Below are 21154 nucleotides of genomic sequence, written 5' to 3' on the forward strand. Positions count from 1 at the left end.
GTCTTTTTTAGAGCTGAATAGTATTCCATTGTGTATTTATACCATATTTTTTAATCCATTCATCCATTGATGGACACTTAGGTTGATTCCATCTCTTGTCTATTAGGAATAGTGCTGCAATAAACATAAGAGTACAGATATCTTTTTGACATATTGATTTCCATTCCTTTGGCTATATGCTCAGTAGTGGAATTGCTGGATCATATGGCAGTTCTATTTTTATTTTTTTGAGAAACTTCTATGCTTTTTTCCATAATGGCTTTACTACATTTACATTTCCACAAACATTATATATGAGTCTTCTTTTCTCCATATCCTCATAAGCATTTTATTTTTTGTCTTTTTGATAATAGCCATTCTAATTTAAGTAAGGTAATATTGATTGTGGTTTTGATTCACCTCTCCCTAATGATTAGTGATGTTGAGCATTTTGTCATATGCCCACTAGCTATTTATATGCCCCTTTTGGAGAAATGTCTATTCAAGTCTTTTGCCCATATTTAAATAAAATTATTTTAATTTTTTTGGTATTGAGTTGTTTCAGTTCCTTATATATTGTATATATTAACTCCTATTTTGATGAATCATTTGCAAATATTTTCTCCCATTCGGTAGGTTGTCTCTTCACTCTTAGGATTTTTTTTTTTCTGTGCAGAAGCTTTTTAGTTTGATATAATCACGTTTGTCTATTTTTGCTTTTGTTGCCTATGCTTTTGAGGTCTTATCCAAAAACTTTTTACCCAAATTATTGTCATGAAGCATTTCCCCTGTGTCTTTTTCTAGTAATTTTATAGCTTTGGTTCTTATATTTAAGTCTTTAATTCATTTTGAGTTGATTTTTGTATAAGGTGAGCAATGAGGGTCTGGTTTCATTCTTCTGCCTATAGATATCCAGTTTCACAGCACTGTTTATTGAAGAGACTGTATTTTCCCCAATGTGTGTTCTTGGCACATTTATTTAAAAAGGTCAGTTGGCTGTAAATATGTGGATTTATTTCTGGGCTCTATTCTATTTAATTGGTCTATGAGTCTGTTTTTATGGCAGTGCCAGCCCGATTTAGTTATTATAGTTTTGTAGTATACTTTGCAGTCAGGTAGTGTGATGCCTCTAGCTTTTTCTTTTTGCTCAAGATTGTTTTGGCTACTGGGAGTCTTTTTTGTTCCATTTGAATTTTAATACTGTTATTAACATAGAAGATACAGCTCAAATTTCTAAGAAATAGCCTTTTTGCCTGGAAATATTCTCACTTCCTTTTTCTTTCTATAGTACATGATTTTTTAAGGATCTTTTGAAAAAAATTATTAGATTTTACCTAAAGTTGTTTTACATAGTTGATAAATTATGGACTTAATAAATAACTACAAGTGGTAACAGATCATACTGAGGAAACATTTAGAAGATATAATTTGAGATTTTATACTTTAGAGAATTTTAATTTCAGAAGCACAAAAAATAGACTGTTCGAATATGAAATAGGTGATTTTTTTAACTTTAAAATAGTTTTTATTATACAAAAGTTGTCACATAATTGGATATTTCTCTACTTTGTACACAATTATTCTCAATCTCCACAGAAAGACTGCTTAAATTCTCATCTGGTGATGGCAAGCACTAAAATTTTAACAGAATAGTAGTAAAAATGCCTCAGGGATTTAAGTTGAAAGCAATATATTGGTACATGGCTTTGCACCCAATATTAGGAATGTACAAATGTCTTTTATTAAAAAATACAAAATAAATTATCTGTAGGCCTGGACAATGACAGCAGTAAGCCGTTATGTATTTTGTCAACTGAAGCCAGTAATGGTTATAGTGGTTTCTTAAATGTCAGCCAGCCTTTTCTTCAGTCATTTTCTCCAACTGACTTCTTTGAAGCTATTGGAGAGGAACACTGCCTTGAGCTTCCTGTCACAGTTCATTAATATAGGTAAAGCAGTATTCTAGGAATTAGAACATGCCACCTCTCATACCACCTCTCATTCTACATATTGCACCCATTCCAGGGTCCTTCTCTTCTTTAGGAATTTTGTGACTAAAATTTCTGCTGTAGTTAACAGAGAGGCCACCCAAAAGCATCCAATAAAACAGTTTTCACAGACTTCGTTGGATCAGTGATTCCTTTTCCCACCATATTCACAAAATCTCTGACCATAGCATCATAACCAGCTTCTATAGAACTTTGCATAATTTTCTTGACTATAAAAGATCTTTCAATACCTGCATTTTTAGCAATTGTCGTTTTAGCAATTTTGAATATTCTTTTAATTTCTATACCAATGTTTTGATCTTCACTAGATGAAGTCAATGAGTACAAGGCTGGAATGTATTGAAGCAGGGCATAGCCCCTTCCCAGAACAATGCCTTCTTCAACAGCAGCTATTGTAGCATTAAGGGATTTGTAACTCTTTCTTTTCATTCACTTTGACATCACTTGTCCCACCAACCTTCAGCACAGCTACTCCATCTGAAAAGTTTTCCAGCCATTCTATCAGTTTTTCCTTTTCGTATTCACTAATTGTGACATCTAACTGCTCCATGATTTCTTGAATATGTTTTTTTTTCAATTTGAGACTTGTCACTTTTTCCTTTTAAGAGCATAGCATAATCTTAGTCACAAGTCACAATGACCTCTCCAACTTTACCTAAGTCATGAGGCTGCACATATTCAAGATTTAGAGTCAAGCCCTCGTCTCCAAACACTGCACCACCAGTAGCAATAGCCATTTCTTTAAGCTGGTTCTTTCAATTGTTCATCAAATCCTGGAGCTTTGACTGCTATAATGTGAAGACCAACTTTTAGCCTATTCAAAATGAATGTACTTAGAGCTTCTCCATCAATATCTTAAACAATTATGACCAAAGTTTTATGGTGAGCATTGGCAACTTCAAGAGCAGGTACAATGGACTGGACACTAGAAATTTTCTATTCATTCATTAGAACATGGGCATCCTGAAATTCACATTTCTAGCCTTCTAGTATATTAATAAAATATGGAAAAATATATCCTCAATCAAACTTCATGCCTTCAATAAAGTCTAATTCATCATTCAGTGTTTTTCCCTTCCTTTACTGTGACGGCAAACTTTCTACGGTCTGTCTCCATTTGTAGAAATTGTAGCAACCTAAGCAATTTCTTCAGGGGTGGTCACAGGTTTAGACTGCGTTTCAAGTTCAGCAATTACAGCATAAACAGCTAGCATCACACCTCTCCCCATTTCCAATAGATTAGCACCTTTACTAATCTTGAAGCCATCCTTGGCAATAGAGCATGCCAGAACAGTACAGTGGTAGTGTCATCCCCAGCCTCTTCACTCGTGTTATTGGCAACATCTTGAACAAGTTTAACTCCAATATTTTTATATTTATCGTTTAAGTCAATAGATCTTTCAACAGTCACACCATCTTTTGTTACTTTGGGATTCCCACAGCTCTGTTCAATAATCACTGCTCTTCCCTTTGACCCCATTGTGATGGCTACAGCATCGGCTAAAAGGTCTGCACCTTGAAGCATTAAGACCTGGGCATCTATACCAAATTTTACATCTTTAGCATAAGCCCAAGTGAGATGAGGGGCCAGTACCCTGGACTCATGTAGTGAAAGACTGTGAGTTATTGAAGCATTTCTGCAGAGCGGTGGTGGTGAGTGAGGAGAAATAGGTGCTTTTTAGCCCAATAATAACAGAGTGATATAAAGAAAGAGGATTAATTTAGATAATTAATTAGAATAGCTTGATATGAAAGTATTTTAGGCAAACTTTTTTTATGTAGAGTCATTCTAAAAGTGCAAATTAAAAACTCATTTACATTTGGATACATACCATACATTGTCAGTATATGTCATTTATTAGTCTGAAAATCTCTTTTTTCTTTATAAGCAAATGGTCTATTTTTCATTTAATATCAAGTATTTTCATTTTCTAATATTTTAAATTATGTCAGATAAAACAATATGTGATAATCCACACGTTTTTACTTTTATCACTGAAGCTTACTTGCTAAAAACAATTCACCACAGCTTATATAGAGTTTACAATTCAGATTGTATGCATGAAAAGAACTTACTACCTTCTCCACTCAGCTTTTCCTTTAAGAAGATTGTTAACCCAATCCTAATAAGGAAGCTGCTCTGTGCATTTACAGGGAAAAAAGGCATGAGTTTCCTTGGCAACTGGAGCCATGTGCAGTCTCTCAGAACAGCTCCTCCTACACTCAAGTTTCCTAGGTAGCAGGCTGCATATATTTTACAAAGACAATGGGATAATGGGATAGTTATTACCCTGTTCAACCTTGCATGTGAAAAGCTTCAATGGGAAAGATGCATTTGCTATAATAACTGGCAATTTGAGGGACGATATTAATTCTATAATGAGGTTGCTTCCTCTTTCTAATTCGGGTTTAACAGTTTAATTCAAGGTCCAAAATATATTAGGTGTTTACCAATTTTTTTTTTTACAGGTGAAAATAATTACTTTCCCTTCTACTTCACCCTCATCACCCACTACCAAATTAGCAGCTAAAGTCAAAGGTGAGCTGTAGGTGAGCACTTCAAGGATAAATAGCGGTTAGTTCACAGTACTGCTCTGAAGCAGAAAAACTAATCCTTAATATTGCATGAATGGAAGAGACCCAACTTATCTGAAATTGACTGCAAAGGGTCACAAAATCTTAAAACATCTGGAGAAAACCTGTCTGTAGATCTAGAAAATATTAGAAGATATTAGAAGCATGGATAGCCTAAAGGACATAGATAATTTTAGTAAACTAAAACATTAAAAGACAAAGTATTGATAAAATTTATTATATACAGTCAATACACAAAGTTTTTTCTGGGCAGAGGGGTGAGACAGAGAAGTTAAGTAAATGCATTTACATTATGTAGATTTCTCTGTTTTTCCAGCATAAGAGCATTTAAAAGAAATCAAATTAAAGAGCAGCTGTGTATTATTATTAAATGTGGACAAAATTTTCTGGCAAATTAGGACTCCTTATAAGTCAAATATTGTTTTAAAATTATTTTTGAAACCTTTTTAAACTCTTAATTTTATATAATAGCAACTTCTATTCTCTGACATACAACTCCTATTCATTCACAAGACAATTAAGTCTAATTATCTATTGAGTTGCCACAAAGAAAAACACAATTTATATGTAATTAATCAGCTCTGGAACATTGTGAATTTTAAATTCTGTGCAACTAGAGGAGTACAGATTACGTTGTTTAAACCTGTTTTGCTGAATACTTAGCAGAGCATCTTTACAATTAGAACTTAAAGGGAAAAATATTACAAAATACTCTTTTGAATACTCTTCTTGTAAATTAAATCATAGGACATTCTACATATGACTATTTTGGAACCAAAAAATAAGACTGATTTTTCAATAAAAAATTGGGACATTAATATTTTATATTGCTTTTCAAATATAATATTTACTTTCTCTCCTTTGTCTCCTCTGTCACACACATGTGCATGTGTGTACTCACATATGCACACACACAGATACAGACATATTCTTTTTATTCCATCATTTTTATTGGATTAATTGAAATACTGTGTTTTCCCTGAATGCATCATAGACATTTTGTCAGGTAATATGTGTTACATTACATAGCTATTTTTAATATATGTGTTTTACTCTACTATGAATTTAACAGAAATTACTGAAAAATTTCTCCTCTGATGGATACTTTACTTAGTTTACTTCAATTGTATACACACACACACACACACACACACACACTCACTTGCTTTTTGTGTTTTGTTTTTTCTGTTTGAGTGATTCCAAGAAGTGGGAATTACAGGATTTGAGAATCTGTCATAGAAAGTGATTTTGAGATTGTAATAATGGATTATAAATAATTTATGACAATAGCATAGACTTCTGGAATTTGGAACTGCTAGTTTTGCGCATCATAAGGTATGCCTAAAATACTCCATCTGCAGGTTTACTTGGCTCACTATGCAAATTTGCTAAGTTTGATTTAGGAGCATCCTTCTTTAATTATGTTCTTATTTAAAGGTACCTTCTTTTTCTTCCTCAGAGTTCTAAATCAAACTTTCTTCAACTTTCAAAAGCAAAAGTGCAAAAATAACATTAAGAATAGATATTTAGTTATTTAGTTATCTAATAAGTTTTGGCTTTAGTATGTGCTAGGCACTATTAAAGATTTACTGTGTTGTAGGATCAAATATGAATTATTAATATCAGTTAATTGACTGTCATGTTCAACTTTTGGTCTTATTTTCAATATAATTTTATCAGGCAATTCTATTTACATTTTTGTGTGTGTGTCTAATTAGTGTACAGAGCCCACCTTCTGGCTGTTTCTAAGACACGTTTTGTTTCTAACCAGGGAGATGTTTCCTATTATCCCTGATAATGTACCATGAACATATGAAAAAACATAGAAACATGAAGAAAACAACAACACGAAAATCGCTAACATCTGGTTGACTGCATAGAAACAAAGCTTATTCTGGTGAGTTACAAAACTATATATTATTTATAACTAATAACTACTTGCCTTGTAGCATAGTGATTCCAAACAAAGATGTAAGTGCAATTTAGGTACATCTTTTACTATATTTGAATTTTGTCTTATGGTGAATAATATTAAATTTGGAGCCATATTTAATGTGAACATTGTAAATACAAATTTAATTTTAATTACTTGGTTCGTACATTACATTTAAGAAAAAGACGTGTGTAAACTGGACAAAAGACATTAATTTAGTTTGGCAGATTGATAACTTTGCCTGATATTGCATACAGAATCTCTTACTTGAATGGATTACTTGGAGATTGCCTCTAAGCTCTCTTTCATCTCTAAAATACTCTAATACTTGTTTTGTAATATGGGTCATTTAAAAGCTTTTATACGCTGCTGAACTTGTTCTTTTTTAATCATGTTACTAGCTCCATTAGCCAGATAGAACTTTTAAACCACTTGTTAATAAATCCACTGAAAAGAATTTTCTTTGTAAAAAAAGAAAGGAGACGATTCCAGTGAGTGGTTTGCAAACAGGGCAGATGCTGCCTTCCTTACAAAGCAAAGGTGTGTTGGAGACAACAGAGATTGCTCTTTTTTCACAGAGAGTCCCCATTCAGGTTCCCACTCTGGTCTGCTTATGCAAATGAGGCATGCAAACTTGTTAATTCTTATTGACTGATGCAGCTCACAGTCTATTGGTTAGGTCCAGGAAGCAAAATGGGGTTTTAACCTGAACAGCTACAGACAGTTATGAAAGTCCAAAAATTATAGGAGTGTTTGGATTTTCCAGAAATGCAGAATATGTGTGTGACCCTTATAGTCAGCAACTGGGTGCTTGGCTCTATTTTGAATTTAGGCCCAGTTAGCCACTCAGGATCCATCTTGAAGGACTGGCTCTTTCAGGATTCACATCCTTGCTAGCAGAATTGTTAATCTTTATTTAAAACTGTCAAAGTAATAGTCTTTAATTAGTTAAAGTTATGGTGTATCTAATACACGTCTCTTTAAAAAGCTTGGCTGTTTTGGAAATAGTGAAGATTTCCTACAGAAAAGTAACAACTAAAATTTCACAAGAAAAGCAATTGATTTGCAAATGGTATGGAAACATGATGAAGAAACCAACAGTGTCACAGAAACAATATTCATTTTCAAGCCTCACTGGGATTACAAAATAGAACTTTTATTAATCTCTTATGAGATGATTAAAAACCATCTGAAAATCTAAATGACTATAGATAACTTTCAATTTTGACATTTTAAACTATATTCACTGGATTTATAAAAATCTACATGTACACATAGGCTTTACCCTCACAAAAATGTGCCTCACTTTTCTCTAATATACACACGCACATACACTCTATGTCAGATACAAGGAAAAATATTCAACTATATTTTACTCTGCTCAACAAACACTAAACTGCTTATTTTTCAACATACTATCAAATGACATACTATTAATATGCTATTTACAATTACTAGTAGTAGTGTGTTAATAACACATTAACACTATTAATAATATCATATTATCAACAAACTATTATGTCATATGTATTGAACTTTAACTCTACAATAAAAGCCTTCTTGTTTGCCATTTGCTTAAGAAAAAATCATAGGAAAAGGTGAACTATATCTGCTGAAAAATAATATGAAGTATCTTCTTTCTCAAACACGTAAAATAAACTATCTGATTAAGCATATGTATATTGTCTCATTATTTTTAAAAAATTGTTATACATAGCTGTTTAAACTTTTCTCTAGTTTTGTTTTATCAAATTTTAATGTGTTGGACAAATACGAATAGATATAAGTAATATTAATATGACCGACAAACTGTAATGATAAACAACCGTGAACCTACTTTCCAGCCCCTGAACTAAAATATAATCAATAACTTACATTACCTATTGCTGCTGTCTTTCTCCTTATGTCCCTATGTATTTTATATATTGTATTATTTATGAGTGTTCTTCAAAAAGTTTATGAAAATGTATATTATAAAAAAACTTGCATGAATTTATTTTTTGCATCAAAATAAACTCCTACTAACTTGTTGTAACATGCTTAAATATCATCTAGTTTGAGGTACTTAAGAATAACATATCAATTTGAAAAGAGCTCCTATCAGAGCAACATGAATTCTGTTAAAACCGAAGCAAGAACAAAGATTAATTTTATAGTGACGCCTGGGAGGAAGAAAGGTGAACTCATTGATGCTTTATGAAAAGTTTATGGAGAGAATGTCTCGCAAACATCAGCATCTTACAAAGGAATAACTCAAGAAGCAATGAGACAGTGTCGGAGATGAAGCTTGCAGTAGCAGACCATCCACATCAATTTGTTGTTCATCTTGTTCATGTGCTAATTGAAGAGGACCAATGATTAACAGCACAAACAATGGCCCACACCATAGACATCTCAATTGGTTCAACTTACGTAACTCTTAATGAAAAATTAAAGCTGAGCAAATTTTCCACTTGATAGGTACCAAAACTGTTGTGCCCAGATCAGCTGCAGACAAGATCAGAGCTTTCAATAAAAAGTTTAAACAAGCAGGATCAAGATCCTGTAGCATTTCTTCAAAGAATTATAATAGGAGATAAAATGTGGCTCCACCAGCATGATCCTAAAGACAAAGAAACAATCAAAGCAATAGCTTCCAAGAGGTGAAAGTGGTCCAGTCAAAATAAAAGCAGACTGGTCAAGAGCAAAGGTCATGGCAACAGATTTTTTGGGATGCTTAAGGCATTTTGCTTGCTAACTCCCTGGAGAGCCAAAGACTAATAACATCTGCTTATTATGATAATGTTTTGAGAAAGTTAGCCAAAGCTTTAGCAAAAACACCCAGGAAAGAGCAATACAGAGTCCTTCTCTCTCATGACAAGTTTCATGCATATTTCTGTCATCAAACTAGGGCAATTTTGTGAGTTTCAACAAATTATTAGGTATCCACCTTTCCAGCCCTGATTTGGCTTCTTCAAACTTCTTTTTTTTTTCTAATCTTAAAAAAGTATTTAAAGGACACGCCCATTTTTCTTCAGTTAATAATATAAAAATAATAATGTAAGAAAGTTGTTAAATCAGTTGTTGTTCTGGTTAAAGTCCCAGGACCCTCAGTTCTTTAGGGATGGACTGAATGGCTGGTATTATCTCTTAGAAAAGTATCTTGAACTTGATGGAGCTTGTGTTAAGAAATAAGTTTATATTTTTATTCTTATCCTTTAATTCTATTTTTAATGAAATTTTGAAGTCCCATTATATACATATATATGTTTTTTAAAATACAAATTTTTTTTTTTATTATTATACTCTAAGTTCTGGGATACATGTGCAGAACGTGCAGGTTTGTCACATAGGTATACACGTGCCATGGTGGTTTGCTGCACCCATCAATCCATCGTCTACATTAGGTATTTCTCCTAATGCTATCCCTCCCCTAGCCCCCCATCCCCCAGCAGGCCCCAGTGTGTGATGTTCCCCTCCCTGTGTCCATGTGTTCTCCTTGTTCAACTCTCACTTATGACTGAGAACATGTGGTGTTTGGTTTTTTGTTCCTGTGTTAGTTTGCTGAGAATGATGGTTTCTAGCTTCATCCAAGTCCCTGCAAAGGACATGAACCCATCAATTTCTCTTGTTAAATTAGTGAATAAAAGATAACATGTTGTAGATAGTCTTGTGGGTCTGACTGCTTACTTAATTTATGCTTCCAAATCTTAATTAATGATGCTATGCTTTCAAAATCTACGCATGTTGCTCCGTGCAACTGATTTCCTTGTTGAATGATGTTTTATTGTGTCAATATACCACATTTTATGAACTTGAATTGCTTTTAGTTTTGCTTTATTGTTTTGTTTTGTAAATACAATTTTTTGAGGAAAATATGCTATTCTACATGGTGCACATAGACAAGAGTTTGGATATAGGTCTATGAATGTCACAATTTTACTGAAATTACTGAGTAAAGGGGTATACAAATATTTAACTTTATGAGATTGTGCTAGATTGTTTCCAAAAATGGTTACAATCAATTTACATTCTCACAAGATATAGAGAAGATCATGGTTGTATTATCTGACTTCTTAATTTTGAAAACTTAGAATGTATAAAATTATTTCTGGTTATTTTAATTTATATTTCTCAGATTAACACTGGTTTTTGGCAGCTTTTCGTATGCTAATTGACCTTACTTTCTCTTCTTTTGTCATGTGTTTGTATTATATTTTTTGTATTTTTTAATGATAAATAATAGTTGTACATATTTTGGGGATACATGTGATATTTTGAAACATGTATACAACGTATAATGCTCAAATCTGGGTAAATGGGATAACCATCACCTCAAATATATATCTTCTCTTTGTGTTGGGAATATTACAATTCTCTTCTAGTTATTTTGAAATATACAATAAATTGTTATTAACTATAATTTCCCTATTGTTCTGTCAAATACTAAAATGTATTCCTGCTATTTAAATGTGTTTTTGAACCCATTAACCACCTTTCCTTCATCTGCCCCTCTGCCTTCTTTTGTCATGTGTTTGGCCTACTTTTCCACTGGACTGCTTCACATTGTGTTATCTATTTTTAGCAACTCTTTATATTCTACATGCTAAAATTTTATTGGACATAGATATACACATATATACACTCATATTTTCTCCCAGTTTCCAGTTTATGATTTTTTTGACAAACAAGATTGTAAACTTTTATTAGGTTCAAATTTTATCAACATTTAGACCATGAGTAGCAAGCTTAGTACCAACAGGTCATAAGGTTTCTTTTGTTTATTTTTTTTTTCTGGCATAAGGCTAATCAAACTACAGGCAAATAAGGAAATTGTTGCGTTTACATGTACAAGCCAAACAGTGCATGCGTATAAATCTTCCTGTCAGGAACCTGACACAAGGAAATGAGGAAACTATCATGCAAACACTGAATATTTGCTTTGCATTGAATGGCTTCGGGACAATTGAGAACTCCCTATACTGTAACGATTTTATAATCCAAAGCGATTGATTTATGTTCTTTAAGTGTGGTGCTGCACAGGGTATTGCACTTTGAGTATTAAGCAAATCACCTCTTTGCAGACTTATTGGAGCATAGCCTTTGTCCAAAATTTTATGTAAAAATTATATTTATTGATGAAACTACTGCCATGAATTTTACATGTTCTTAAAAATACCTTTTGGTGCAGAGTATAATTTCCCCCAAATCCCTTGAACTCTGGCTTCACTCCCCCACTGTCACAATTTTACTGAAATCATATCATTATAAAAATAAACTTTGCTTTTATTCATAAAAAATTATTCAAGTGCTCAATTAACAATATATTTCAGGCTGGCACCTGGGTCAACATTTTACTTATCACAGGCACACATTCTGATTTGGAATCTCACAAGATCTGTTCTCTGAATCATACATTTTTGTGCCTTTCAACATCAAATGTCAGATTCAATATAAAAATAATTTATATTATGTTATTAGAGCTCAAAATCTTGATTTGTCAAAAGGAGGGAAAGAGGATTTTTGAGGACAGGGATAATTCCTTATGCATTCAACACAGCTTCCAGCAAGCATTCCTCCTGTGCTCTGTATATTGCCTCTAAGTGCCCAGAGGGCTGGGAGAAGGCTGTAGATCAACATAGTCAACGGTCTCTTCTTTAGCACAAGGACCAGTATTGGTGGCAGCTCCTGCTTCCCTGGTACTTTGTACCCTGAGACACTGTAAGTATAGGCATGAAGAGTGGAGAGACCATGAATTGTCAATGTGACTGAACTTTCCCACCTTCAAACTTCTCTCTCTCTTTTTCTTATCTCCTCTCTCTCTCCAACATTGCTATAGTAGAAAACTTTCTGGCACCTTCCTCTCTCCTACCCTGATTTAGGCTCAGTGTAGAGGTGCCTCAGGTATTGGGAAATATAATCAAATATTAGATGATTTACAGGGATGAAGTGGTTTATTGTGTGAGCTTATAAAAAAAGAATGGAAATATTTAAGTAGACTTCAAATCCACACATGGCATATGATAGTAAACTGAAGACACTAACACACAAAATCTCATATGTATCTTTCTGCCTAATTTTCAAATCCAATCAGTTTTCATATTTGCTGACTATATTGTATCATTATTCATTTTTACTTCTGCTTTCTATTTTTACTGACAACAGCCTACGCCAAGTTATATTTACTTCTTGCTTAGGCTTTACTAATTATATCTTATCTGGCCTTCCAACTTCCACTTTTCTTCTTTAATCCAACCTACAATCTAATGCCAAGCTAGTTTTCTCCAGCTCTAATCATGTCATTTACCTATGTTTAAAACCTTCAAATGCAACTTCATATTTTATGAATAATGCCCTAACATTTCATTCTCATGGTAATGAGATTGAAAGGAAGATGATTTCTCTGCTGAATGACAATGTTGAGAGTGCTCCAAAAATGTAAACTAGAGAATTGAGCATCTGAGGTAATTGTCTTGCTCTTATTTTTATGCTGTTAAAATAATTCATTATTTATATTCTTATAAATCAAAGAATGTGTACTGTTAGTGTGCATACAATTATTTTAAGAACTGGATAATAGAAAGCATTGGACAATATATCACCTATACTAAAATGAATATTTAAAATCATAAAGTTTATTCATAGTCCCTACGTTTGTGAGTCGCCACAGAAGCCAAGTAGCCTGTGTGAGTTTACTTGAAAGTACATCATTCTGCGCTAGAAGAAGATTTGAAGGTACTACTAATTACAACCATTTCACTAAAGACTTAAAAATGCATGCCTTCTGGCCGGGCGCGGTGGCTCACGCCTGTAATCCCAGCACTTTGGGAGGCCGAGGCGGGTGGATCACGAGGTCAGGAGATCAAGACCATCCTGGCTAACACGGCGAAACCCCGTCTCTACTAAAAAAAAAATATATATATATATATATATACACAACATTAGCCGGGCGTGGTGGGGGGGCGCCTGTAATCCCAGCTACTCGGGAGGCTGAGGCAGGAGAATGGCATGAACCCGGGAGGCGGAGCTTGCAGTGAGCCGAGATCTCGCCACTGCACTCCAGCCTGGACGACAGAGCAAGACTCCATCTCCGGAAAAAGAAAAAAAAAAATGCATGCCTTCTTACAAGACGATTGAGCAAAGCATTGTCTCATATAGGGAAATAAATGAGGATGTTATTATTCATTATATGTACACATTTAGGACAAAAAAAAACCTCATTATCAAATATGAAGTTTGTGCCCAATTTTAGAAATGTGCATACATAATAACACTTTGTAGATATATGTCATGTTTGAATGTTTTTTTTTTTTTTTACTAAAAATGAGTCACTTGTATTTATTAGCACAATATTCTTTTAAAAAATTAAATTTAATTTCATTTTAAGTTCTGGGATACATGTGAAGGACGTGCACATTTGTTACATAGGTAAATGTGTGTCATGGTGGTTTGTGGCACCTATCAACCCAACCTAGGTATTAATCCCCATTTGCAATAGCCATTTATCCTGATACTCTCTCTCCCCACCAACCCCCACGACAGGCCCCAGGGTGTATCATTCCCCTCGCTGTGTCCATGTGTTCTCATTATTCAGCTCCCACTTATAAGTGAGAACATGCGGTATTTGCTTTTCTGTTCCAGAAAACTATACGTTAGTTTGCTAAGTATAATGGCCTCCAGCTCCATCCACGTCCCTGCAAAGGACATAATCTCATTCCATTTTATGGCTGCAAAGTATTCCATGGTGTATATGGACCACATTTTCTTTATCCAGTCTATCATTAATGGGCATTTGGGTTGATTCCATATCTTTGCTATTATGAATAGTGCTGCAATGAACATACACGAATGGGCATGTATGTTTATAATAAAACAATATCTATTTCTTTGGCTCTATACCCAGAAATGGGATTGCTGGGTCAAATGGTATTTCTTATTCTACCATCTTTGAGAAATCGCCACACTGTCTTCCACAATGGTTAACTAATTTACTTTCCCACCAACAATTAGTGCCTCAATTTCAGAACTTGTTATTGGTCTATTCAGGGATTTGACTTCTTCCTGGTCCAGTTTTGGGAGACTACATGGGTCCAGGAATTTGTCCATTTCTTCTAGATTTTCTAGTTTATTTGCATAGCGGTGTTTATAGTACTCTCGGATGCTTGTTTGTATTTCTGTGGGGTCAGCGGTGATATCCCCTTTATCATTTTTTATTGTGTCTATTTAATTCTTCTCTTTTTTTCTTCTGTATTAGTCTAGCTAGTAGTCTACCTATTTTATTATATTTTTCAAAAACCTGCTCCTGGATTCATTTATTTTTTTTGAGGGGTTTTTCATGTCTCCATTTCCTTCAGTTCTACTCTATTCTTGGTTATTTCTTCTCTTCTGCTAATTGTAGAATTTGTATACTTTTGGTTCTCTAGTTCTTTTAGTTGTGATGGTAGGGTGTCCATTTGAGATCTCTCTAGCTTTTTGATGTAGCACAATATTCTTAATATATTTGCTTTTTGAGGTAGAAATGACTTTTTCTTGGTCAGATATATGTGATAATAGTCTAAATCCATTTTTTAATCTTATCATTTAAATGTTTTATTGAACTAGAATACATAGACCCAAAGTACACAAATCAAAAGTATACAACTTTATTTTCACAAATTGAAATAAATTGAGTGATCAGCACTGATATAAGAAATAGGTCATTACCAATATTCAAAAAGCCAACTTCCCAGTCACTGTTTCTTCACAAAGGTAATAACTATTATGATGACTTACTCCACAGATGTATTTGTCCTCTTAATGGTATTTTTATTAATAGAATTATGTACTATACATACTCATTTATACCTGAATATTTTCATTAGAAATTATATTTTGAGAGTTATCCATTTTTGTAGGTAGTGATATTTTTATCTTAGTGTTTCAAAACATTTGTTATTATTAACACTGCTATGAACATCCTTGTACATGTCTGTTAATGATCATATATATATATATATATATGAGATGAGTGGCTGAGACACTAAGTATGCATAATTTGGCTGTTAGATATTGGTAAAAAATTTTGAAAAGTGGTTACCATTCACTCTTATTTGTGTCTGAGAGTGCTACATCCTTGCTAACACTTGGCATTATCTTTTTTATTTTAGCCATTCTGGTAGCTAAAGAATTAGAATTACTAATTAGTAGAAACAATTACTACTATCATTCTGGTGTGGTAGTAGTAATTGTGGTTTTAGCTTGCATTTCCCCATGCAACTAGATTCCTTAAACAGATTTTATATGTTTATTACCCTGATGATATTGTAAAATGTCAGTGTATGTCTTTTGTCTATTTTTTTTCTATTACTCTGTTAATCTTTATGTTATTGATTTGTATATATTGGCCAGGTGCAATGGCTCATGCTTATACTCCCAGCATTTTGGGAGGCTGGGGTGGGAAATAACTTGAGCCCAGGAGTTTGAGACCAGCCTGGGCAACATAGTGAGACCTCATCTCTACAAAAAAATAAAACATGTTAGACAGGTGTGGTGGTGCAAACCTGTAGCCCCACATATTAGGAGTCTCAGGCAGGAGGATTGCTTGAGCCCCAGGAGTTCCAGGCTGCAGTGAGCTATGATCATACCACTGCACTCCAGCCTGAATGACAGAGAGAGACCCAGTCTCAAACAATTAAAGAAAAAATTTAAAAAGTAAAAAGAATGATGTGTAGATATTTATATATTCTGGATATGGGACTTTGTTAGATACATGTTCGACAGACAGCTTCCCACATTCTTGTTTGTTCAATGTCTTTACAATATTTGTTTGATAAACATAGGTTCTTAACTTTAATAGTTTTATCAATTTATTGAATTTTACCATCACTGTTAGCAATTTTAGTGTCCTATTTAAGAAATTTTTGCTTACCTCAATAATATAAAATATTTCCTATTTTTCCCACAGTTTTATATAGTTACATTTTATAATAAGATCTGCAGTCAATCTAGAATTGATTTTTGTGAATGGTCTGTGCTTGAAGGCAAGATAAAATTGTATCTATATGGCTATCTAGTTGCCCCAGCACATTTATTTGTAAAACTGTCCCTTTCCTCACAGTATTGTGGTATGACATTTCTCACAAATCAAATTACCCTGTATGGGTGGGACTGCACGTTTGACTTCATTCCATTAGTTTACTTGTCCATATGGCATTGTCTTAATTACTGTAGGTTATTTTTCCAGAAATCTACTGTAAAATTACCCTAGCTTTACTCTTCCTTAAGATTTTCTTGATTCTATTTAGCCTTTTGTAATTTTCCCAAATTAATTTTAAGCAGCCAGTGAGTTTATACACACACGCCCACACACAAATAGTACAAATTTGTTCACATTTTGATAAGAGTTTTGCACCGATTACATAGATTAATCTGGGAAAAGTATGTCTTTAAATTATTGAGTCTTGGAATTTATTAACAGTATCTATCCTTCCATTCTCTGAAATCTTTTTGATTTCCTAAATAATGTTTTGGAGTTTTCATTTTAGAGTTCTTGTACAACTGTTTTTAGAATTATTGCTAGGCACCAAAGTTCTTTTGATACTAACAAACACCAATCCCTTGTAAAATTTGTGTTCTCTATTTTCTGCTAGCATGTGGAATTACAATTGAATTTTGTATGCTGACCTTGTATTCAGCAACTTTGCTAAGTTTACTTATTAATCAGTGGTTTAGGGGCTTTTTTCTTGGCATGGCTCAAAATTTAAGATTAAAAGCTGAGCACTGTATATGGGATTCCAGATGGTGGCTTCTTCTTCTAGAGAATGTTTACTTTTTCAGACAAATAGAGCAGGACTGATGACTTCAATATGACAAGGAACAGAGCTTTCTACATTCTGCAATACAATATTGGCAATGTGCCAGCTGCCTTTGTATTGCCTGTGCTTCTAGGATATAATCTTCTATAAGCTCGGTTTGGAAACCTGGAGGGCTCATCAGCTCTGCCCATGGCTGGTTCTGAACTCAAATTTAATTATTAATTATGTTTTACCTTGGTAAATTTTTTAAAATGTTCTTTCTGAAATTTTAGAATAGCTTCTCTATTACTACTAAATTGCTCTCAGTAATTTTTACTTATGATTCCCTCATGAACAATATTTCATGTATGTGCATATTTACATACCTATATACCACGAACATACGCAAGCAAATACCTTATAAATACAGCGGTATGTGTGTAAGAACTGTGTAAGATCACAATTATATTTATAAAGCATTTGCTTATGTTCACACACACACACACACATACACACAATTATTCAACTGTATATATTTCAACATTATTCTGGGTTAATCAAAAGATGGAAAACTTGGATGAGTTGACATAATTCTCAGGTATTTTATATCACTCCATGATATTCAAAAATCTGTGTTCAATTATATTGAGGAAGTTTCATGGATGTCCACATCATATGAATTAATACTAGATTTAATTTCTGAATCCAAATGACTTTTAAAATCTACTTAGACACTGAAAAGGTGAATTTTTAAAGAAAAAATAGACAATAAAACCTTGAAATTGTTTCTTTTAAAACAACGAAATACACTTACCCAATTGTTTTCAGGGATTTTTAAATTCAAGCATATAATGAAGCTTCTTTAAAATCTAAGCTAGAAACCCATATTCTTAGGCATAGTCTACATAAGTTGCATTTATGGGCACTGGGATTTTGCTAGCAATTTCACCACTATATCTCCAACTTCCTTAAAGGTGTGTGTCAGTAGCCCTGAAAATAATCAAAACTGTATTTTGATTACATAATCAATGTTTTATAGCTGAAAATGAGCAAACGATAAGACAGTAGGAAATGTCTATGAGAAAATACCAAGTCTCAGCACAAACGGTTGTGAAACATATCACTATTGGAAGGCAATATAGCTGGGGTACAATCTTTTGTTGAGGTTTTGCCACTGAAATCGGTTGCACTTAGCATGGGCTGTAGTTGTCAATACTTCATGCATAAAATGAAGAAATTCAACTGTGTTTTCTCAATAATCAGATAGTGCATTAAATGTTAATCCATTATTTAATAGCTCTTCAGAGTGATTCCTCATCAAAAGCAATTTCAGACAAAAACTAGAAAGTTAATATTAAAATGAAAATTGTCTTTTAGGTTTTTCACTGTGACAGAGAAGAATATCTGTAAATCACACATAATATAAAAAATGTAGTTTTTTTTAGAAAATGGTGATACAAGAATTGAGAAAGTAACATTTAAAACTTTAAAAGTGTGGGCCTGGCGTTCCACATTTGTGGAATATAGAGTTCCACAAAATGAAATGAGAGATTGTTTGAGAATGTCAGATGCAATCCCAGCACTTTGGGAGGCAGAGGCGGTTGAATCACTTGAGGTCAGGTGTTTGAGACCAGCCTGGTGAACATGGTGAAACCCCGTCTCTACTAAAAAATAAAATACAAAAATTAGCTGGGCACAGTGGTGGGCTCCTGCTATCCCAGCTACTTGGGAGGCTGAGGCAGAAGAATCACTTGAACCCAGGAGGCGGATGTTGCAGTGTGCCGAGATCATGCCATTGCACTCCAGCCTGGGTGACAGAGTGAGACTGTGTCTCAAAATAAAACAAAACTAAACAAATGTAAAAAGTGTGATGCACACTCAGAATGCGTTTGTTTATGAATGACATAACACAAATTTCAATCTGCTAAGGCAGCTCTTAGTTATAAGTCAGCAGAACAAAATAAAAAATGAAGATGCTTAAAATGGTAGTCGATTATTTTCCTTTAACTTGAATACATTTCTACTCAAATTAAAATTTGAATATATTTTAGAAGATATCGAAATTTTTTTTTATTTTACCCAGCTGTAGTTTCTAATCTCCATCTTTAAGCTATTTTTTAGTTAGTTACACATAAAATGAAAATTCTCATTTCTCCTTCTTTCTACCCTACTTTAGAAAATGTTTGCCTCTCACATAGCCTCATTTGAGCCCCAATTAGTGGGAATATTTGAAAGAAAATAATTTATCTCTCAATTTCCTACTTAAAGCATGCTTTTGCCGTACTTTTCACATTCATTTCACTATCATAGAGAAGCCCAATGTCTTTCTGTAAAACAAATGACTAAATGTTTCCTATTAAATGTCAGTGCTGTGCCTTTTGATGGTTGCAGGATAGAAAGACGGTCTTACTTGGTTCAGTCTTAGATGAATAATGTCAGTTTTATATAAAAACTGGTTTTAAAGGGAAGACTGCACCACTTATAATAATAGTTGCTTCTGTTTAAAAATCTTCAGGACAGAAAACAATGTCAAATATTAATTCAAATTTATAACTAAATTGTGGTATCTTATCAAAAATCTCAAATAATGACAATATGACATAACTGACTTCTGCTTTCAGAATATTATGCTTGAAAACATCTAGTTTCTAGATAAATTATAAAAAATATCATTTTAAATGTCTCGCTAAACACAAGAAAAAAACCGAAGAAACAAAAGAAATTTAAAAATCAACATACAGTTAGCACAAAAAAACACCTTTTAAAAAAAAAATAATAACTTTAATCTCTTACAAATAATTCATTAGATTAAATAATGAAGGATTGTTTCCTCAAAGAAAGATTGCTTGTAAAGGAATGAAAATGCAACTATGAGCAGAAAACCCCAAAATAAAAATTGTGTATCTATGTTTTAGCTCCAATTGTGGGTTAAAATAGTCTCTCCTAAGATTTTGTAATGAAGGTCTATATCACTTGAGTTTTTAATCTGTAGTATCCACAAGGTTAGAAGACCTCTATCTAAGAATTAAATTATCTAAGAATTAAAATATGTAAGAATTAAATTAAAATGTTATTTGGTACACATTGAGATAAGATTAAATATTTTCTGATGAAAATATGATGAAAACTTCTTCAAATAAAGATCCTTGGGCTGATGCTTGTGCAAAATGAAATCAAATATAAGAATTAAAAATGTATAAAAAATCAATATGAGTGAATACAGAAAAATTGAGAATTTTGGAAAAAATATAAAAGATAAAAGAAAAATAATTAATTATAAATGAATTTAAAAATAAGTAATGAACTTGAAATAAAATAGTTATGAATTAAAAGGCCCCCTACTATTTCCCAGAGGAAATGTTACTTGGAAAAAACTGTTGATTTGAAAGAGAAAAAGGGATTACTTTGTTCTTTGTGACTTTTCGAAATATAAAACATTCCTTCTCTTTTTGCAGAGTGTGTATTTGTGTCCAAAATGCGTAAAGTGTTCATGTCTGAATTTCAGTCCTTTGTATTTTGACCATAGTGTCTGCTTACAGGGAGTCTGCCCATGTCACTCTGTGCTGCCCACGTGCCTGGTCACGCACAGCCCAGCATGCACTGAGCCCACAGTCAGGTGATTCAGGGAAGAGGCTTCTTGGCAAAATAACTTTTCAAACTACAGAGAATACTCCACCATTTACCTACACCTGTCAACTCAGAGGGATAGGTAATGCAGAGAGTATCGACAGTAAAAAGGTACCAGCAATCTTTTAAAAACACCTGATGAATAAAAGAGATGTGCAGAAATGACCAAAAAGAATGTTATTTTGAAAGAAGCAGTTTATTGATGAGATGAAAATACAAGAATAATTAGGAACCACAGAGAACTGTGATGATCGTTGCAT

The 21154-nt window shown here is 33.3% G+C and overlaps 1 long non-coding RNA gene and 1 pseudogene across 1 annotated transcript in view; one reads left to right on the forward strand and one right to left on the reverse strand.

The window, feature by feature from the left end:
• Window positions 1–1948: 1948 nt before the first annotated feature.
• LOC100454968 (60 kDa heat shock protein, mitochondrial-like) lies at window positions 1949–3827 on the reverse strand (annotated as a pseudogene).
• Window positions 3828–4316: 489 nt separating this feature from the next.
• The window catches only part of LOC129049496 (uncharacterized), a 34790-nt gene continuing 17952 nt past the window's right edge, over window positions 4317–21154 (forward strand). The window contains exons 1-2 of the long non-coding RNA XR_010136748.1: window positions 4317–4527; window positions 6355–6480. This is a non-coding gene — a long non-coding RNA (uncharacterized LOC129049496). The remainder of the gene's footprint in view (window positions 4528–6354; window positions 6481–21154) is intronic.

This window comes from Pongo abelii, chromosome 14 (assembly GCF_028885655.2).
Source record: "Pongo abelii isolate AG06213 chromosome 14, NHGRI_mPonAbe1-v2.0_pri, whole genome shotgun sequence".
Classification (NCBI taxonomy): Eukaryota; Metazoa; Chordata; class Mammalia; order Primates; family Hominidae; genus Pongo; species Pongo abelii.